The 20,391-nt window shown below is 44.4% G+C and overlaps 1 protein-coding gene across 6 annotated transcripts in view; it reads right to left on the bottom strand.

Annotated features, from left to right (window-relative positions):
* Positions 1 to 20,391, bottom strand: part of LOC140388081 (non-muscle caldesmon-like) — a 277,671-nt gene that overhangs the window by 204,050 nt on the left and 53,230 nt on the right. For 5 of the 6 annotated variants that reach the window (XR_011934082.1, XM_072471693.1, XM_072471697.1 and 2 more), the window contains exon 2: positions 6,951 to 7,063. The exons of the other annotated variant lie outside the window; for it this stretch is intronic. The gene's annotated coding sequence lies outside the window, so the exon portion shown is untranslated. The remainder of the gene's footprint in view (positions 1 to 6,950; positions 7,064 to 20,391) is intronic. 6 annotated transcript variants of the gene reach the window in all.

Genomic DNA, 20,391 nt, shown 5'->3' with positions numbered 1-20,391 from the left:
TGAACTTCTCCCCGTAGAGGCACAGTTAACCTGGGCTATTCTCACAAATCTTCCAACTGCTGGTTTTAAATTGGAATTAGGATCTGGCATAATGCAGGGAGGTTCCAGGAAGGAATTTCCCGTTGCCCTTCATGCACGGATTATAACATTTTTAATTTTTGTCTGCTAGATTGATAAATCTTTCTTTTGGAGCACTCCTTTTACAAACCCAGATCCTAGTATATTTCTAATCAGGCAGTCTGAGGGTTTTTTAGTGGCTGCACTATCTATATTCACTTCTAAACCCTGTATTAATCCACATCTGGGGTGAGAATCAAAGCCAAGGCAACAAAACAAAAACATGTATAATGGACTCAATTCATTTAATTATAAGTTAATCCTTCCATGACTTTTTTTAAACCAAACAATGCGCTGAATTTTCCAAGCCAGTGATGGCAGGTTTGGGGACAATGCGATGGCTCCCCAACACATTCCGGCCGCACGGACAATTTCCCGTGGGTAGGCGGGGATTTGGGTCGGCTGTCAGCACCACAGAGGGAAGCCGATTTAAGTTGATTACGGTCCCAATTAGGGTGGACTTTGCAGCCTCACTGCTCCTCCCTAACAATAGAGTAACCCCAGCATATGAGGAGGCCATCGGCACCTTGGAGGAGGTCTCCTTGTGGCAGGCCAGGAGGCCAGCCTCAAGTCCTAATAACGAGACCAGGAAAAGGAAAGGGCCCAAACTATTCCTCCAGAGGAGTTTCCCCTCAGCTCTGAGCAGCCTAATAGCTTTGGCCTTCATCATTTTGCTTACGAACCATACCTCTTGAGGGCAAGTCCATGTTGAGATGAAAACGGTTCTCATCAAGTACAGAGGCGGGGCGAGGGGGGAAAAGAAGAAAACGTAAGTTCTGTGATAGGCTGGAAGGCAAGAGAGATTAAATGACAAAATCGTTGATGGTTCAAGGCCAAAAGAATCATAGACTCCCTACAGTGTAGAAGGAAGCCATTCGGCCCATCGAGTCTACACCGACCTTCTGAACGAGCACCCCGTCAAGGCCCACTCCCCCACTCTATCCCTGCAACCCCACCTAACCTTCTGGACATTACGGACAATTTATCATGGCCAATCCACCTAACCTGCACATCTTTGGACTGTGGGAGGAAACTGGAGCACCCGGAGGAAACCCACATAGAAATGGGGAGAAAGTGCAAACTCCACACAGACAGTCACCCAAGGCTGGAATTGAACCTGGGTCCCTGGCGCTGTGAGACGACAGTGCTAACCACTGTGCCACCGTGCCGCCAAGATGGCAATGGAACAAGTAACAAAATAAAAGATGGATGTAAAGGAGCGGTAAATGGGCAAATCATCACAGCTGTCATCTAAAAATGAACTGAGGGAAGAGGTTACGATCTGAAATTGTTGCACTTAAAGTAGAGTCCAGGAGACTATTAAGTGCCTAATCAAAAGGTGAGGTGCTATTCCTCAAGCCTTTTGCTGGAAAAGTGTATGAGCCGTGGAAGAGATTCAGATTGGGAGTGGGGTGGGAAATTAAAATGGCAGACAATTGAAACCCAGGGTCACGCTTTCTGACTGAGGAGATGTTCCGCAAACATGGTCAACTAATCTGCATTTGGTCTCCTCAATATATAAGGAAACTGAACTGTTAGCAGTGAATACAGAATATATACATGTACATTTATTAGATATATACAGTATATTGAATTGAAAAAAGTGCAAGAAAACAGCTATTTTTAACTGGAATGAAGGGAAGAGGTAAAAGGTTAGGTGTTGCATCTACTTTGCTCAAAAGGAAAGGCACCATGAAAAGCGGAAGGCGTGATCAAGGAATGGACCAAAGAGTGTCATGGGGGGAACAATCCCTTTAGAATTGTGAAAGGAGAGAGGGGAAATGCGTCTGGTGGTGCACCATGCTGGCCTGCTAGAAATTGCAGAGGATGATCTATTGAATATTGTTGCTGGTGGCATAAGGTGACAATTAGGGGAACCCTAACGGGAGGGAGGGGAAAGGGATGAGCGCAGAATGGACAGAGCCGAGGGCCTTGGTGACCATGGCTACTAGTGCCCCTGATAAACGCTAATTGTTTTGGCCTCCTCGGAACACAATGGTTTGGAATACAGCCTCATAACATTCTTCTTCAGTCTATTTATCTTTTTATCCTGCCTTTTTAAAAAATGTTCTGAGACCTTAGAAATACCATCAATATGCCGGTCTGAGATTAATCCTATTAAGGTATATCTGACAAAAACAGAGGTGTCCGATTTCTCTCAGCACAGCTGGAACCCATTTTACTTGTTCTGCCATAAAAGTTGAAAACTATCAAGAACAGACTTTACAGAATAATGATTATATAATTTTTCAATATCACAGCAGCAAAACTACTGATGCCGCAGGTGATATATATTCAGAATATCAGTCAGAAATTCTGTTACATTCACCTTGCTAAGTGACACATTACAATCACCATTTCCGGAAGTCCACCATGACAGAATTTAATGGGCAATGGCAAGGATTGGATGGCGACTGGTGAAAACTATTGGTTCGAAGCCATTACCTGAGCTTTGCATTGAAAATTGGTGACTGTTGTGTATTATGTATCTCAGATCTATGCAGAGATGACAATAGTTTCTACGTCTGCACAGGTTTTTTTCCGTGCTCTGAAATGTCCACTCCGTGCTCTATCTCGTTCTACAGTTTGTCTACCTCTCCTGGAACTCAAAACCAGGCTTAGTCAATCGAGCATAATGAGCAGCAATAGTAACAGACTCGTAAAATCAAACGAGCAATTATACACAAGGGACATCGACCTAAAGCCTTGGATTGTGTATCTCACCCTGGCCAATCTTTTACGGACAAATTTACAATTATGGGGGATGCTGGTTGATCAAAGTTTTTTGATTAATGTCATTGATGTGGAAAGTTAGGGGTGTCAGTAAACCATATAAGGTTATGAGCTTATTTTAGTTTTGTACGCAAAACAAGGTTTCTTTTAATTTTGCTTCCAGCATCATCAAAAATTCCTAACGATATTTATATGACTCTTGATGTGCTTAATATGTTAAGTAAAGGCCTCCAACACGAGACAAGAGATACACATTCCCGAAACATACTATATAATTCCAGATAGTCCCTTCCGTCAAGAAATTTAATATGAAATATAATATCCTTGGTGGTGTTTATTTAAAACCCTGCTGGTTGCTCTTACTTTCTCCAAGTTTCTATAATGCTTCAGGTTTCTTTGTAAAGACCCACTGTCCTTTCTTTATCAGATAGTTCATACTCTGTTCAAGGCTTCCAGGTTCTTTACTTTTCGTCTGAAGAGCCTACTCAAAGGTAGTCTAGGTTTATCTTGAATATTCTCAGCTTGCTCCAGGCTCTTGAGGCTTGTATCAATATTTCAGCTTTACCTGAAAAAAAACCTCAGCTCCCAATGTTGACTCATCTTCATAAAGAGCACTCCTGGCCAAGCAAAACCACCCACACGGTCATCCATCCTTTCCATCTGACAGCATGACTTTATCAACTTCATAGGATTCTTGATGTCAACTCGGAACACTGAGACACTAGTTAGCACAAAAAAACCATGAACTCTCAAGTAGTTTTACTGAAGGGGTCATTAACAGCTGCTCTTTTAAAGGTTTATTTTTGGGTAAGGTCCTTGCAAATCTGGGAATAGTCTCTTTACAAAACTTAGCTTCAACGTCATTACGTTAGTACTGTACCAAGGCTTTGAAAATATCAACTCCCACAGCCCAAAGTAACCTAAAAAGTTATTTCCCACAAATAAGGATGATGATACAGAAAGCAGTAGTCATTTCTTCTGTGCAAATTAATTTAGTCATAAAGTCATAGGTTTTACAGCACAGAAAGAGGCCTTTTGGCCCATTGTGTCTGTGCCGGCCATCAAGCATCTATCTATTCTCATCCCATTTTGCAATACTTGGTCCGTAGCCTTGTATACAATGGTTTTTCCAAGTACTCATCTAAATGTTTCTTAAATGTGCGGGTTCCTGTACCGCTCCAGCACTGGCATATACCCAGCAATGTGGAAAATTGCCCAGGTATGTCCTGTAAACTATCAGTCTACTCTCAATCATCAGGAAAACAAAGGACGGGGTCATTAACAGTGCTACCAAGCGACACTTAGTCAACAATAACCTGCTCATGGATGCTAGGTTTTGGTTTTGCTCGGGTCACTCAGCTCCTGACCTCTTTACAGCCTTGGTTCAAACATAGATCAGAAGAATTAAATGCCAGAGGTGAGATGAGAGTGACTGCCCTTGACATCAAGGAGCCCTAGCAAAACTAGAGTCACTGGGAATCAGGGGGAAAATCCTCTGCTGGCTGGAGTCATACCTGACACAAAGGAAGATTGTTATAATGGTCGGAGGTCAATCATCTCAACTCCAGGACATCACTGCTCAGGGTAGCATCCTAGGCCCAACCATCTTCAGTTGCTTCATCAATGGCCTTCTTTCCATCACAAAGTCAGAAGTGGTGTTGTTTGTGGATGACTGCACAATGTTCAGCACCATTCAATAGCCACATTCAAAAGAGGTGGGAATTATGCAGTAAATGGTAGATCTCTTAGGAGTACTGACAGACAGAGATCTGGGCATACAGGTCCACAGGTCATTGAAAGGGGCAACACAGGTGGAGAAGGTAGTCAAGAAGGCATACGGCATGCTTGCCTTCATTGGCCGGGGCATTGAGTATAAAAATTGGCAAGTCATGTTGCATCTGTACAGAACCTTAGTTAGGCCACATTTGGAATATTGCGTACACTTCTGGTCGCCACACTTATCAGGAGGATGTGGCTCCTTTGGAAAGGGTACAGATGAGGTTTACCAGGATGTTGCCTGGTCTGGAGGGTATTAGCTATGAGGAGAGGTTGGATAAACTCGGATTGTTTTCATTGGAACAATTAAGATTGAGGGGCAAACTGATAGAGGTTTACAAAATTCTGAGTGGCATGGACAGAGTGGATAGTCAGATGCTTTTTCCCAGGGTGCAAAAGTCAATTGCTAGGTGACATAAGTTTTAGGTGCGAGGGGGAAAGTTTAGAGGAGATGTGCGAGACAAATATTTTACACAGAAGGCGGTGAGTGCCTGGAATGCACTGCCGGGAGAGGTGGTGAAAGCAAATACCACAGTAACATTTAAGAGGCACCTTGATGAATACATGAATAGGGGGATATGGACCCTGGAAGTGCAGAAGGTTTTAGTTTAGGCAGGCATCATTATCGGTACAGGCTTGAACACCGAAGGGCCTGTTTCTGTGCTGTCGTGTTCTTTCTTCTTTGTTCATTTGCGGCTCCTCAGAGATTGAAGTAGTCCATGTCCAAATGCAGCAAGAATGGACAATATCCAGGCTTGGACTGACAAGTGGCAAGTAACATTCACCCCACACAAATGACAGGCAATGACTATCTCCGGCAAGAGAGATCTAATCATAGACTCTTGACTTTTAGTGACATTCCCAATGTTGAATCCACCACTATCAATGTCCTGGGGGTTTACCATTGACCAGAAACTGAACTGGATCAACCATATAATATTTTTTAAATTTACTTACTTCCGTTAACATTCCCTGTTTCTGACCTCTATTTCCTTTGCAATTTTATTGAACTGGGAGCAAGGCTCCTTCATTTCTTCCGGATTTCATTTAATTCATTATTGAGATACGAGAGTTGCAAGGCGAGCATTTATTGCCTGTCCCTCACTGCTCTTGAGAAGGTGGTGATGAGCCAGTTTTTTCCTGAATCTCTGCAGTTCATGTGCTGAAGGTACTTGCACAATGCTGCTAGGTAAGGAATTCCAATATCCATGCCAAACAAGTGCCAGACAATGGCCATCTCCAACAAAAGAGAACTTAACCATTGCCCCTTGATATTCAATATTCAATGGCATTACCATCGCTGAATTCCCCACTATCAACATTCTGGGGATTACCATTGATCAGAAACTGAATTGGACTGGCCATATAAATAGTGTAGCTACCAGAGCTGGTCAAAGGTTAGAAATCCAGTAACCCACATCCTGACTCCCCAAAGTCTGTGCACCATCTACAAAGCACAAGTCAGTCAGGAGTGTAATGGAATACTCTCCACTTGCCTGTATGAATGCAACTCCAACAATACTCCAGAAGCTCAGCACCATCCAGGACAAAGCAGTCCATTTGATGCACTGCAGGAGCTCACCAAGATTCTTTAGGCAGCACCTTCCAAACCCACGACCATTACCATCTCGGACAAGAACAGCTGATATCTGGGAACACCATCACCTGGAGGTTCCCCTCCACATCACTCACCACCCTGACTCACCACCGTTCCTTCACTGTCGCTGGGTCAAAATCCTAGAGCTCCCTCTCTAACAGCACTGTGTATGTACCCATACCTCGGGGACTGCAGCAGTTCAAGAAGGCAGCTCACCGCCACCCCCTCAAGAGCAATAAAAATGGTGGTCTAGCCAGCGACACCCACATCCCGTTAAATTAATTTTTTAAAAGTACTCAGGCAGTACCACCAAGAAGCAAATTGTCTGGCCAATCATTCTTTTTGTTAATTAAAGCAATATTTTTTGTCAAAATTAGCTGCTGTATTTGTTTTCATAACAATAATGACATTTCAAAAGTGAACAAGTTGTGCACTACTTCGAGCTTATATTAGTGCCAGGATTATAAAATTAATGTAACTTATTTATTGCAGATCCCTACAGTGTTAACCAGCTGCAGTGTTTCCCCAAAGCTAAAAACGCCTAAATATTAAATATAAAAATAATGTAGTGTTAACATGCAACCAGGGCTGAAGCAAGATTGAGAATGGTAATTGCAAAGATTAATGCAGAGATGTCAAGATTATGTAGAGAAATGAGCATGTCAAGTCAACAAGAGGTTGCAAAGACAGTGTCAAATTAATTATATTTAACTCTAACTATACTCACAGACAGGTAGTTAGATTGTCAACACCGCTTCTGTTGATTGAGAGCTAGCCCTACTGTCCCACTATAGGGCTGAATATACGTTTGCGTACAATACACTGGCTGTTTTGTTGTATCTGTGGGAAAAGGATGCAGAGATCAATCAAAGAAAATGTTCACTAAATATGGTTGAAACTGGTCAGAGATATTGCACCATATATATGTGCTCCTCTTATGCCCTTCAAAAAACCTAACACAACCTAAAATCAATAGGAGGCAATTGCAAAGTAACAAAGCACATCAACACTATGAAGAGAATCAAAATCCCAACAAAATGTGGTCTGAAATAGTCAATCAAATTAGCTTATTGGTAACATGCTAGAAAAGAGACAAATGACAGGACCTTCCTGCTACAAACACGACAACACTATAGGTCCGTTTAGCTCAAGTTTCTGACACTTTTCTCATGATCTACAACAGATTTGTGTGAGAAATAGGTTGATTAACAGGAGACCAAGGGTGACTCTGCAGTCCAGCATTACTAATGAAGATTATGACCCTGATTTCCCATGATGCACTCCCTTGAGTCAGAAATTACAACTGCCCTCTGATTGTTCTCAGGCTACACTTACCTGGGTTTTCTAATTCACACCAATTCCCCACAGGAAGGACTTGAGCATACACCCTCTAAACTCTGATATTTTCCACGTCACAGAATGCTATATCCTTTATCTTTAGAACCAGAGAGGCTTATGACACAAAAAGCGGCCTGTTGCCTGTGTTGGCTCTTGGTGAGAGCAAACCAAAACTATTACCATGACCTTGTTCTCTCATGATAGTGCTGTATGTTCCTTTACTTTGATTGTTTATCTATTTTTCACAGAAAAGATGTCCTCCCTCAATTACTTCCTCTGCCAAAGCATTCCATATATTAGTTGTTTTTTTCTAGTACAAACAAAGCTCTAATGCAGGACATTATTTAGTTAACTTGATTGCAATTAAAGCATCCTACGATCATTTGAATGGAAGGACTTTGGGAAATGAGCCGCACCTGGGACTTTTTTTAAGCTATGAAACATATCCATGACCGAGTCAGCATCTGCAAAGGCATAGGAATGTCCTGTTGCTGCATTTGTGGTAAACCGTTGTAGCACTATAATATACGTTATTCTAGACTAAAGCAGGATGTGGTGACAGCAACATGCCAGAGGATTATCCTGGAGAGAAAACTATTTAAATGAACATTATTCTTTTTAAACAAGAATATTTAATCACTTAATGATATACGGTATAAGTTGATGGGTCACTTTTCTATTTATCAGAAGTACAACTGGGAAATCTATGGTTATTGGAAAAGGATGACTTACAATTCAGATGTAGCTGCCCTTAGTCATCCTGTTACTTTTCTCCTAAATGTAATTTATTGTATCGCAATACATTTATGGGCACACTTTATGATATGGCTTAGTCTGTGTGGTTAATAAGGTGAAGCGTTAATGTTTATGTATAAACATTATCCCTTTCAAAACCATTGCTACTTACAAAGACTGCTGCATACTCCTTAATCTGCTGCCTGTTTGAGATGCAATGACTGTCCACTATATCAAGCAGGCAACGCAAAAACTGGAGTTCAGAGTCCTGTCAATGAATATCCCAAACGTTTGGCAAACCTGTTCAGCCGTTTGCCCACAGGATAGCGATAATGTAAGGAATTAATGGCAGTCGTGTAATTTAGTTCCATTGCTCACCCAGGACAATTCCGTTTTGAAGATCTTAATCCATGTGACGCAGCGAACGGACAAAATATATGACAGTGGCAGCTTACCAGTCCTGTACACTAATTTGCTCAAAGTATCATGAAATGGTTACAGCACAGATGGAGGCCATTCAGCCTGTCATGTCTGTGTTGGCTCTCTGAAGGAGCAATTTGCCGAGTGCCGCCTTCTCCCTGTAGCCCTGCACATTCTTCCAGGTCAAATAATTATCCAATTCCTCTTGAATACCTTAACGGATCCTACCTCCATCACACTCTCAAGACAGTGCATTCCATATCATAACCACTTGCTGTGTAAAAAACAAAAATCCAATCCTCATGTTACCATTGCTACTTTTGCCAATGACCTTAAATCTGTGCCCCCTGGTTCTTGAACCTTCCACCAATCGGAACAACCTCTCTCCATCTAGTCTGCCCCAACCCTTCAAACATTTTAAATACCTCGATTAAATCTCCTCTTAAACTTCTCTTCTCAAAGGAGAACAGTCCCAGCTTTTCCAATTTATCTATGTCGCTCAAGTTCCTCACAGCTGGGATCTCATGAATCTTTTTTGCACTCCTTCTTATTCCTTCACAACCTTCCTAACATGTGGTGCCCAGATTTGGACACAATATTCCAGCTGAAGCAGTGTTTTATACAAGTTTAACGTAACTTCCCTGCTTCAGGGACAGGCAGGAATGTGTAGCTGAGGTCACAATTAGATCAGCCATGATCTTAGTGGAGCAGGCTGGAGGGGCTGAGTGGCCTACTTTTAATCCTAATTCGGATGTTTATATGTACTCAATGCCCCTATTGATAAACCCCAGGATGCCCTATGCTTTATTAACCACTCTCTCAACCTGCCCTGCCACCTTCAATTATTTATGTACACCCAGGTTCCTCTGCTTCTGCACCTAATTTGAAATTGTGCCACATTGGTGTGCTAACTTTTGGTTGGCTCTTAAATGTTGCTCGTTGTGTCTTTACTTAATTTGCTCTGTTTCTATAACCTTTGCTCTAGAGTCGCCAAGTATCTTTATGACACCGTCACGAGGTTCAAGTTCAAGTGCTGATCAATAACTCAATACACCAGTTAGTAAGTTTCAAATCAAAACACATTTATTATACACAGTCAATCACTACTCATGCATAAAACTCTACTTACTAGACTATCTCTATCACCAAAAGGCCTATATTTAGCTTCGGAACTGGCCCACCAGGTATGGGGAACAAATGACCTTTCGTTCGATTCTGAGTCTGTAGGAGTCAAAGCTGGTATAGACTGGTTGCTAGGAGCGCCTATCTTGTAGTGTGCGTTGACTGGAGACTTACTTGGTTGGTGTGGCAGCAAGGCAGGTCACTGTCAAAGGTTGTTTCGAGCTGCTGAGTGACCCTGCCAAGGACGAATTGAACTTGGGGACTCTACCTTATAGTCCCCAGGGGCTTCGCGACGTTCAGGGCGGATCCTGTATCTGGTTCCAAGTGATTGGACTATGTTCTGATCACTTGGATCGATTTCTCCAATACTGGAGCTGTTCCCTGATCGCTGGGCGGTTCCCAAGTGTCCGTTGGCCTTCCTTTGTCTTGGCTCCTGCTAGCGCCGAGGAGTCTAGCTTGGCCTTATTTACCTTAAATGTTTCCAATTGTTCCCGGGGATCGCTCATTAATATGCAGATGGCTGTTAGTTTCAGTGCTGTCTGGGTTTCTGCAAGTTCGAATACACAGGAAACTTTGCACCTGCTTGTTTTTCCTGGCTTGACTGAATTTCCCTGTATTCTTTGCGGATCTCCATTTTAAGTCGGGAAGTGGCCAACCCAGGTGGCTAAATTGGGGCAATTCTCCAAGCCCCGCACCGGGCCGGAGAATCGCCGCAACAGCGCCATGATGCCCCGATGCCGGCGCGCAATTCTCCGAGGTGCGGAGAATCAGCGGCATTTGTGCCGGCGCGTTTGGCGTGGCACCGGCCGCGGGCCGCTGGAATCGGCGGGGCGCGCCGATTCTCCAGCCCGGATGGGCTGAGCGGCCGCGCCGATACGACAGAGTCCCGCCGGCGCCGTTCACCCCTGCCGGCGGGAACTCTACAGGAACGGTCGAGGGGAGCGGCCTGTGCGGGGGGGGGGGGGGGGGGGGGGCTCCTTCACCAGGGGAGGCCTCCAATGGGATCTGGCCCACCGATCGGCAGGCCGGCCTCTCTTTCACACACACACACACCCCCCCCCGGCCTACTTTCTGACACGCCGGCCCCTGGACAATGACTTAATCTTGAGTTGAGCCGACACGCTAAAGAAGTCCCCCGCGCATGCGCAGGTTGGCGTGGCCCAACTGCGCATGTGCGGGTTGGCGTGGCACCAAGGAGGCTGTAGCGGCGTGAACCGCTACAGCGCCATGCTGGCCCCGTGGGGGCCAGAATCGGTCGTACCAGGGCCCGGTTCGCGCCGTCATGAAACGCGACGCCGTTCACGACGGCGCAAACAGTTGGGCTCCATGTCGGAGAATCGCGCCCCCCAGTCTCTCCGCATTCTTCCTACAAAAATTAAGCACTTTGCCCTTCTACATTAAATTTCATCTGCCATTTATCCGCCAATTCCACCAACTGGTCCATATCTTTTTAAAGTGCTACGCTATCCTCCTCACAATTCACAATACATCCAAGACTTTTTCATCTGCAAATTTCAAAATCGTGCTCTGAACTCCAAGGTCTAGGACATGAATACATATTAACACATTTTCTAACACCAGCTCCTTGTGAACTCCTTTATAAACCTTCCTTCAGTCAGGAAAACAACTATTAACCACTACTTTCCTGTCACTCAGCCAATTTTGTATCTATGTTGCTACTCTCCATTTTATTTCATGAGCTATAGCTCTGCTCACAAGTTTTATGTGCAGCACTTTTTCCGACTGCTTTCTGGAAGTCCATTTACAACAAATCGACAGCCTTCATCAACCCATCTGTTTCCTTGTCAAAAAAACTCAAGCAAGTCAGTTAAACACAATTTACCCTTAACAAATCATGCTGGCTTTCCTTAATTAACCCGCGATTGCCCAAGTGACTGGTAACTTTGTACCAAATGATCATTTCTCGAAGCTTCTCCACAACCAGTGAAGTTAAACTGACTGGCCTGTAGTTTCTGAGCTTATCTTGACACCTGTTTCTGATGAAGGGCATAGTGCTTGCAATTCCCCAGTCCGCTGACACCACGTCGAATCTAACTGAAAAAAACTGAAAAATTATGGCCCATGCCGCAATTTCCACTCCCTCATCCCTCAGTATCCTTGGTTGCATTTCATCCGGTACCAGAGCCGTGTCAAATTTAAATATAGACAGCCTATCCAAATACCTCCTCTTCATCAGTTTTAAACCTTTCAAGTGTTTGAACTACCTCCTCTTTCACCATGACTTGCTTGGCATCTTATTTCTTGGTAAAGACAGAAACAAAGTATTAATTTAATACCACAGCCATGCCCCTGCCTCCATGTGTGGTCTCTAATCAACCCCATTCCTCCTTTAAACACCCTTTTATTACTTATATGACGCTAGAAAACTTTTAGATTTCCTTTTATGTTAGCTGCCACACTCTTTTCACACACTGTCTTTTCTTCTCTCATTTGCTTTTTTCAATTCTCCTCTGAGCCTTCTATATTCAGCCTGGTTCCAAACTGTATTATCCATCTGATATTGGTCGTAAGTATACTTTTTCTGGGGTGGCATGTGGCGCATTGGGACTGCAGCGCTGAGGACCTGGGTTTGAATCCCGGCCCTGGGTCACTGTCCGTGTGGAGTTTGCGCATTCTCCCCGCGTCTGCGTGGGTTTCACCCACCCCCACAACCCAAAGATGTGCAGGTTAGGTGGATTGCCCACGCTAAATTGCCCCTAAAATTGGGGGGGGGGAAAAATAATTGGGTACTCTGAATTTATTTTTAAAAATAATACTTTTTCTTCTTTAATCTCTTGGTGGGATCGACCGGAGAATCCCACCAGGGTCAATGGGCTTTTCCATTGTCCACGTCTCACTTGTGGCGATCTTGCGGCGGGCGGGGTGGAAGAATCCAGCCTCTGTCTTTTTAGTCATCCAAGGACCTCTGGATTTGTTTGCAACACCTTTCCCCTTTGTGGGAATATACCTGGACTGTTCCAGAGCTATCTCTTCTTTGAAGGTAGTCCATTCTTCAGTTACAGTCATGCCTGCCAATCTTTACTTCCAATTTATCTACATCAGATCCATTCACACTTTTGAGTGGTTTATCGCATTGTTCTTACTCTGGATTGTCCCTTGTCCTTTTCCACAGCCGACCTAAACCTTATGATACAATGATCACTGGCCCCTTGACATCCTCCTACTGAGACTTGACTCACTTACCCCATCTGATGCCCAAGAACTATGTCTGGCAGTGCTGATTTTCTCATTGGACTGCAAACATACTGCTGTAGAAAATTCTGTCTAGGAACTTTCACTCTTCTCTGTCATTTACACTACTCCTCTTCCAGTTTCTATTTCGATAACTGAAGTCCTGCTTTATAACTACACTATAATTCTCAGCAATTTCTTCGCAAATGTGTCCCTCGATATCGGAGTCACTGAATATGCCTTCATGCTGTCATTAGCATATGGAAATGCGAGGGGAGTGCCAAACAGAGTTTTTGCCTTTTGCTTGTTGGGGAAAAGGGAGCGACTTTCAGGATAAATTATTCTAGTGGCTCTCACCTATTATCAAAATATCTGAACAGGGTGATCACTAAATAAATTCCTGTGTTATGGGCGAGGTGTTTTCAGAACCCCAAAATGTATCATGGTGTTCAACCAACCTCTCCCTTTAATGGTACTGTTGCTTTTTCTAGCACACGGCTTTTTCCCTAGGTGTGGGATTACAATTATGGACACGTGGGTTTTTAAACACAAAACACTGTTTATTCCATGAACTCAACTTAACATCTTCAATAAACATTGAATCTCTTAACACCCCTTTCTTCAAAGATAACTCAGAAAATATGCAACAGTAAATAACCCCTTAAAATGTTCCTTCAAACTTCCAAGAGACTTAACACCTTTAAACAGTATCACATCAGGTTAAAGGATATATATATTTTCTGTAGAATGGCAGAGATATATTAGCTTGGTTGATTTCAGCTCCAGCACCTTGTTTTCTTCCTGCAACTCTCTGGACCCACACAGAGACACACACAAACTGCTTTTTCCAACTGCAAAATCAAACTGCAAAATCTGCAGCTCTCTGGAAACCCACAGACACACACAAGCTGTTTTTCCAAAACTGCAAAACTAAACTTCCAAAATGATTGACCTGAGCTCAGCCCCACCCACTCTCTGACATCACTGTTTTCTTAAAGGTACATCGCTTAAACATCCATGTCTTAAAGGTACTCTCACATGACACCTGGAAGAAGCTAAATTTGGGAGGGTGGAAAGAGAAAACAATTAAAAATAGAATGACAATCATTTAAACATTGGGAATTATTTTTAAAAGGCTACTTTTAACTACAAAAAACATATTAATCTGCATGAGTGAATGGATTTCATATGAGCAATACTTTTTTTCCTGCAAGGTTCAAGTCAAGGTAAAACTAGTTGTCAGCCCTTAAAACCCACAAAAAGCCTTGTAATACCTCGCTATTAGGATATTTTCTTCACACACGTATAGCATTCCCATTTTCTGCCCGACAGAGGAAAGGGAATCATGCAAAGGGGCAGGAATTATTTTGCCTGTTAGGTTTCACTGTGGTCCTGCCAGTTTAAATTGCTCAGCCAACTTGCTCACAACTGTTCTAACTTCCACCAAAACTACTTGAAGGAAATCTGACATTAGGGTGGAGGCCCAGTGGTATTTTCATCAGGCTGGAATCTGGAGATCCAGGGTAATGCTCGGGGATTCTGGGTCGAAATCCCACCATGCTGGTGGTGAAATTTGAATTCAAAAAAATGTTGGAATTAAAAGCCTAATGATGACCATGAAACCATTGCCGATTGTTATAAAAATATATCTGGTTCACTAATATCCTTCAGGGAAGGAAATCTGCCATCTTTAACTGGTGTGGCCTCACATGTGGCTCCAGATCCACAGTCTTTGACTCTTAAATGCCTTCTGAAAAGCCTAGCAAGCCACTCAGTGCAAGGGCAGTGGGCAATAAATGATGGTCCAGCCAGCGACACCCACATCCCACGAATGGATAAAAGAAAACCTTGTGTGCCACATCTGAAATGTCAAACTCTTTTATTTTCCCCCTCAAATAAACAATTAACACTTCATGCAATAACTCTTCAGTCCGATTTGAAGGCACTGATGTAGGTATTATAAAGTCTCTTTGAAGTGGAATTCTACCCCCAGGAGGTCAAATTGAGGTCACTAAATTGTATTTTTCCAAGGATTGGTGCCTTGTGCAGTCACTTTCTTGTGCCGTGTAATCTCAATCTCTCCAAATTTATCTCAAATTACCTCGTGTTATATGATGATTGCAACTGCAAGACTAGTATTAAAAGATCAAATTTGTGCATACAATTAAAAAATAGTGGGTGGGCGGCACGCTGGCACAGTGGTTAGCACTGTTGCCTCATGGTGCTGTGGACCCGGGTTCGATCCCAGCTCCAGGTCACTGTCCGTGTGGAGTTTGCACATTCTCCCAATGTCCGTGTGGGTCCCACCTCCATGACCCAAAGAGATGTGTAGTGTAGGTGGATTGGGCACGCTAAAATTACCCCTTAATTGGAAAAAGATAATTGGGTACTCTAAATTTTTTAATATATATATATATATATTGTGGGTGGGGTACCAGAACTAGGCCACAAGTCAACTAGAAAGGGCGTCCAACGAAAGGGTCACACATGATATCAAGAGTGTCCAAGACTTTCACGGATAGATTTCGCAAATTCATAGCTTCACACCATGCATGTGCAGGTCAAGAATTCAGGAATGGAGACGTGTGAAAAGTCCTGTCAGACCCACTCACCACCACACTCAGGTTTCTGGTGTACATGCTTAGGAGGATTAAAATCTACCCCTTTGTCTTCCGGGGTCTCAAAGTGTGCACCATAACGCTCAACAGGGGCCGCCCAGAATGTTCAAATCCGTGTTCCCATTTATTGGCGTATTTTGTAATTTGCTGGCTCTAGTAGAAGGTAGTGTTCTGATACAGGATTTACCCACCACAGAGGCAACAACATTACCAAAGCGCCCTTTCCAAACCTAAGGACACACCCACAAAATTCAAATCAAAATAAATCCACAAATGATGAGTTTGCATTTCAGCTACATTTGTGAAATTGGTAGCTGTTGGTTAAGTTACAGCCAGGCACTGTCTGAAAGGTTACACTGTTTCACCGCTGCCTGAACTTTAGATGCTGTGTTGGGAAAACACTACATTTCTGGGTAGGTGCAAGGCAAAGCTGACTCTCTCAACAGTTAGAAATGTAAATGTTTGAGTGCAGGACAGGTAATTATTTAGACTGAGGTTAGATGGGTTTACATTGTACCCAGAAAGTTCAACAGATTCAGATGAGCACTTAGAAATGAAATGAAAACCAGGGCTTTTGATGTGTGCCAGCCAGCCATATGGTAGGAGAGCATGCCTGTAGCTTCCAGTGCTTCATGCCAAGCTAGGTCAAGCCCAGGCTCCAGGAAGAGGTTTTAACTTTCAGCAAATTTTCTGTAGGAAGCTGCTGGTTTCAGTTAATTTAACACCTGCTTGCGGCAGTGTGAAGCCATGGTGATCTTAATTTCATCAGCTGGTCCACAACCTGCACAAGTGGGTCCAAAATGGACACTGACCACTGGGAAATTGGGTGGCCAAAGACTGCCTGCCAACTCCTCAGGTAAGTGTGGGGGAGAAGGATGGGCTTCAGAGCAGGGGAGGCATTCACTTTCCATAAGAGGTCCAATAGAATACTCAACCTGGCCCAGAGATGCAAAGCTACCTGGAGCATATTGTCACCTTCACAGACTGCCTTCACCTGTCTGGAACTGGGCTGCTCTGCTCGGGTGAAAGTTAAAATCGATGTTGGAGACTGATTGCATTGCGACCCTGATTGGCATAATGTGAATTAAGATCCTTTTGGATTTGCGAAGATGTATTAATGAGCCGACTGGTCTCCTTCTGCACTGTGATAATTCTGTGATTCCAATTCTGTGATTATCTGCATCTTTGGAAGTGTCTGTTAAAATTGGAAATAGCAGAAACTGGGGAACTCTCTGGCAGGTAAGTAACCCAGGAAGCCTTAACAGTATCTTTGTTCAGTTTCTACGAGGCAGATTTGATTACAATGCTCTTCCTTTTGTCATGTGAGAGTACCTTTAAGACATGGATGTTTAAGCAATGTACCTTTAAGGAATGAAGTGGATCATATTACTGAAGTGATGTCACGGGGGGGGGGTGAGCTCACTTCTGCTTTTTGTTTCAGTTTTGCTGAGAGCAGCTGAAAAGTGCCTGGCTGGTTTTGCTGAGAGCAGTTTAAAAGTGCCTGGCTGTTTTGCTGTTAGCTGCTTAAAAGGAGAAAGCCAGTTTGAGACAGCAGCTTGAGAAGTTCTGGTTTGCTGTGAGTTGCTTGAAGGGAGAAAGCCAGTTTGCAAAAGCAACTTGGGTGTGTCTGTATGTTTCCAGAGAGCTACAGGAAGAAAAGCAAGGTGCTGGAGCTGAAGTGAACCAAGCTGATATATCTCTGCCATCAAACAGAAAATATATATATTCTGTGACCCAGTGTGTTACTGTTTTGAAGGTTTGAAGCCTTTTGGATGTTTGAAGGAACATTTTGAGGGATTATTTAGTGTTGTATTATTTTCGGGGTTATCTTTGAAGTAAGGGGTGTTAAGAGATCCAATGTTTATTTAATAGGTTAATTTGAGTTCATGGAATAAACATTGTTTTGTTTTAAAAACCACGTGTCCATAATTGTAATATCACACCTGGGTAACAAGCCGTGTGCTTCAAAAGCAACAATCCATTGAAAGGGAGAGGTTGGTTGAACACCATGATACATTTTGGGGTTCTGAAAACGCCTCGCCCATAACACTTTAGCCCTTCAGAAGTCATTTCACACCGACACTAAACCCTTGTGCACCCTATGAAGGAAGTGAGTTTCTTGGCCCAAAAGCTCGAGCTGCATGTGGCCCAGGGGTTACAGTTCAGACACTCATTAGAGGACAACATATTAGAGGTTCTTCCTACAAGGGCAGCTTCTTTTTTCTCTCTACAATTTTATGTTTTACACGCATATATATTATTTTTGAACCTCATTGGTCCTAAGAGCACTGGCAAAAGACAATGCAGCAGGCAAGATCAGAAGTGAGCTATTATCAAACACAGCCTTCCACGTATGTCATTGCAACAGTGTTCTTGTTAAACAGTAAGAACTGTTCTATGCAGAGCTCTTTGAAAAGTTGAGTAGACATTAATAAAACTGATTTCATTTAGCAGATCTTTTTGGAAGAGCTGTTCTAAATAACTGGATGCCAGGTATTGCAAAACGTCTGTGTGCGTGTGTTGCGTCAGGCTTCTGTGGCTGGTTTGGCCTATTTCCACCTCACCAAATATGGATATGATGCTTACTCTGGAATGAAAACATTTTGTAGACTCCGTGGCCAAACACCATAGCTTTTATTAAATTAAACACAGTTTCACAATTCAAGTGCATAAATCATTAGTCACTGTAACTTAATTATATGAAGTTAAACCTGGTAACAGCCCACTGGGATCTTGTCAGAGACACCAAAAATGGCTAAGATTTGACTCTGAATGCAACAAGAGGGGGGGCGTAAGATTTTTTTTAGTGGCAGTGACATCGACGTTTTATGTTTTGACCTTCACTTCAAGTAAAGGACATGTGGAAACAGTGTAGTCTGGTTCAAGGCTGCTGAAACCTTCTTAAAGCTGCTCTCAAAATATTGTTGCAATAGATTGGTACCTAATGCTCAAGTTAAGGACACAGCAATGGTTGCTTGTTTGAATTTTGCTGCTATCATTTAAACCAATGTCGCGACAACTGCTGTACAGGAGAGGGATGGTACTTTGAGTTTTATTGTGATTTATTGTTTCGGCGCTGTGGTTTAGAAACTTGAAGGCTACGCATCAGAAAATGCTATCCGATATGCTTGTATCATTTGCAAACACATGGGAGGGCGATTCTACAAAATGGAGCCCAAGTGTTCGTGCCGTAATGAACGCCGGCGTGAAATGCGACGGCGCAAAACGGGCACGGGGACGACCGATTCTGTCCCCCACAGGGGGCCAGAACGGCGCTGGAGCGGTTCATGCCGCCCCAGCCTCCCTTCCCGGCGCCCACCAACCCGCACATGCGCAGTTGGGCCGCGCCAACCTGCGCATGCGTGAGGGACTTCTTCAGCGCGCCGGCCCCGACTCAACATGGCGTCGGTGTTCAGAGGCCGGCCGCGCAGAAAAGTAGGCCCGGGGGGGGGGGGGGAAGGTGGGTGGGGGGGGGGGGGGGGGGGGGGGGAGGGAGGCCGGCCCGCCGATTGGTGGGCCGTGATCGCAGGCCAGGCCCCATCGGAGCCCCCCACTCCCCTCACACAGACGCTTCACGCAGAGTTCCCGCCGGCAGCGACCAAGGGTGAACGGCGCCGGCGGGACTCTGCCATGTCCGCGCAGCCCGTTCGGGCCGGAGAATAGATTCCAGCGGCCCGTGGCCGGCGCCACGTCAAACGCGCCAGCGCAAATGCCGCCGATTCTCCGCACCTCGGAGAATCACGCGCCGGCATCATGGCTCAGTAGCGGCGATTCTCCGGCCCAGCGCAGGGTTCGGAGAATCGCCCCCATGGAGTTATAGTTCTCCGGGTCGAATTTCTACGCAGATCTGAGACCCTGAGCATTAATTAGAAAGGAGGTCTAGCGGGTTGACAATCATAGAATCGCTACAGTGCAGAAGGAGGCCATTCAGCCCATCGAGTCTGCACCGACCCTTTGAAAGAGGCCCATTCCCCTCACCCTAACCCAATAACCCTTTAACTAACCTACATATCTTTGGAAACTAAGGGGCAACTTAGCATGGCCAATCCACCTAACCTACACATCTTTGGGCTGTGGGAGGATACCGGAGCACCTGACACTGGGAGAAATGTGCAAACTTAACACAAACAGTCACCCAAGATCAGGATCAAAAGCAGGTCCCTGCGCTGTGAGGCAGTGGTGCTTGCCACCATCCTGCCCCGAAGGGGCATGCAAAGCTCTCTACCATATTGCCCTTTCTGTCCATGTGATGAGCAATGCCTAGGCAAAACTCTATTTCAGAAATCTTGTTAGATATGGAATCTTCATACCTTAGAATACCCAAGTTTCCAGAATGCACTATGTCAGTAATTTTAAAATCTATACTAAAGCCATGAGTGGTGAGCAGCTGAATTTCTGAACTGAATGCTCACTTGGTGGGAGCACAAAGTCAGATAATTGACTCTTTTTTGCTCCACCTATGCTGCAATTTGTGCATTAAAATGGCTCAACCAGCCCAAATCTGGGGCAGGATTCTCCTCTACCCGGCGGGGCGGGGGGTTCCGGCATAATGGAGTGGTGGGAACCACTCCGGCGTCGGGCCGCCCCAAAGGTGCGGAAGTCTCCACACCTTTAGGGGCCAAGCCCTCACCTTGAGGGGCTATGCCCGCGCCGGAGTGGTTTGCGCTCCGCCGGCTGGCGGGAAAGGCCTATGGCGCCACGCCAGCCGGGGCTGAAAGGTCTTCGTCGGGCGACGCATGCACG

The sequence above is a fragment of the Scyliorhinus torazame genome, chromosome 13 (assembly GCF_047496885.1).
Source record: "Scyliorhinus torazame isolate Kashiwa2021f chromosome 13, sScyTor2.1, whole genome shotgun sequence".
In the NCBI taxonomy this organism is placed as follows: Eukaryota; Metazoa; Chordata; class Chondrichthyes; order Carcharhiniformes; family Scyliorhinidae; genus Scyliorhinus; species Scyliorhinus torazame.
This window is presented reverse-complemented; position numbering and strand designations above follow the sequence as displayed.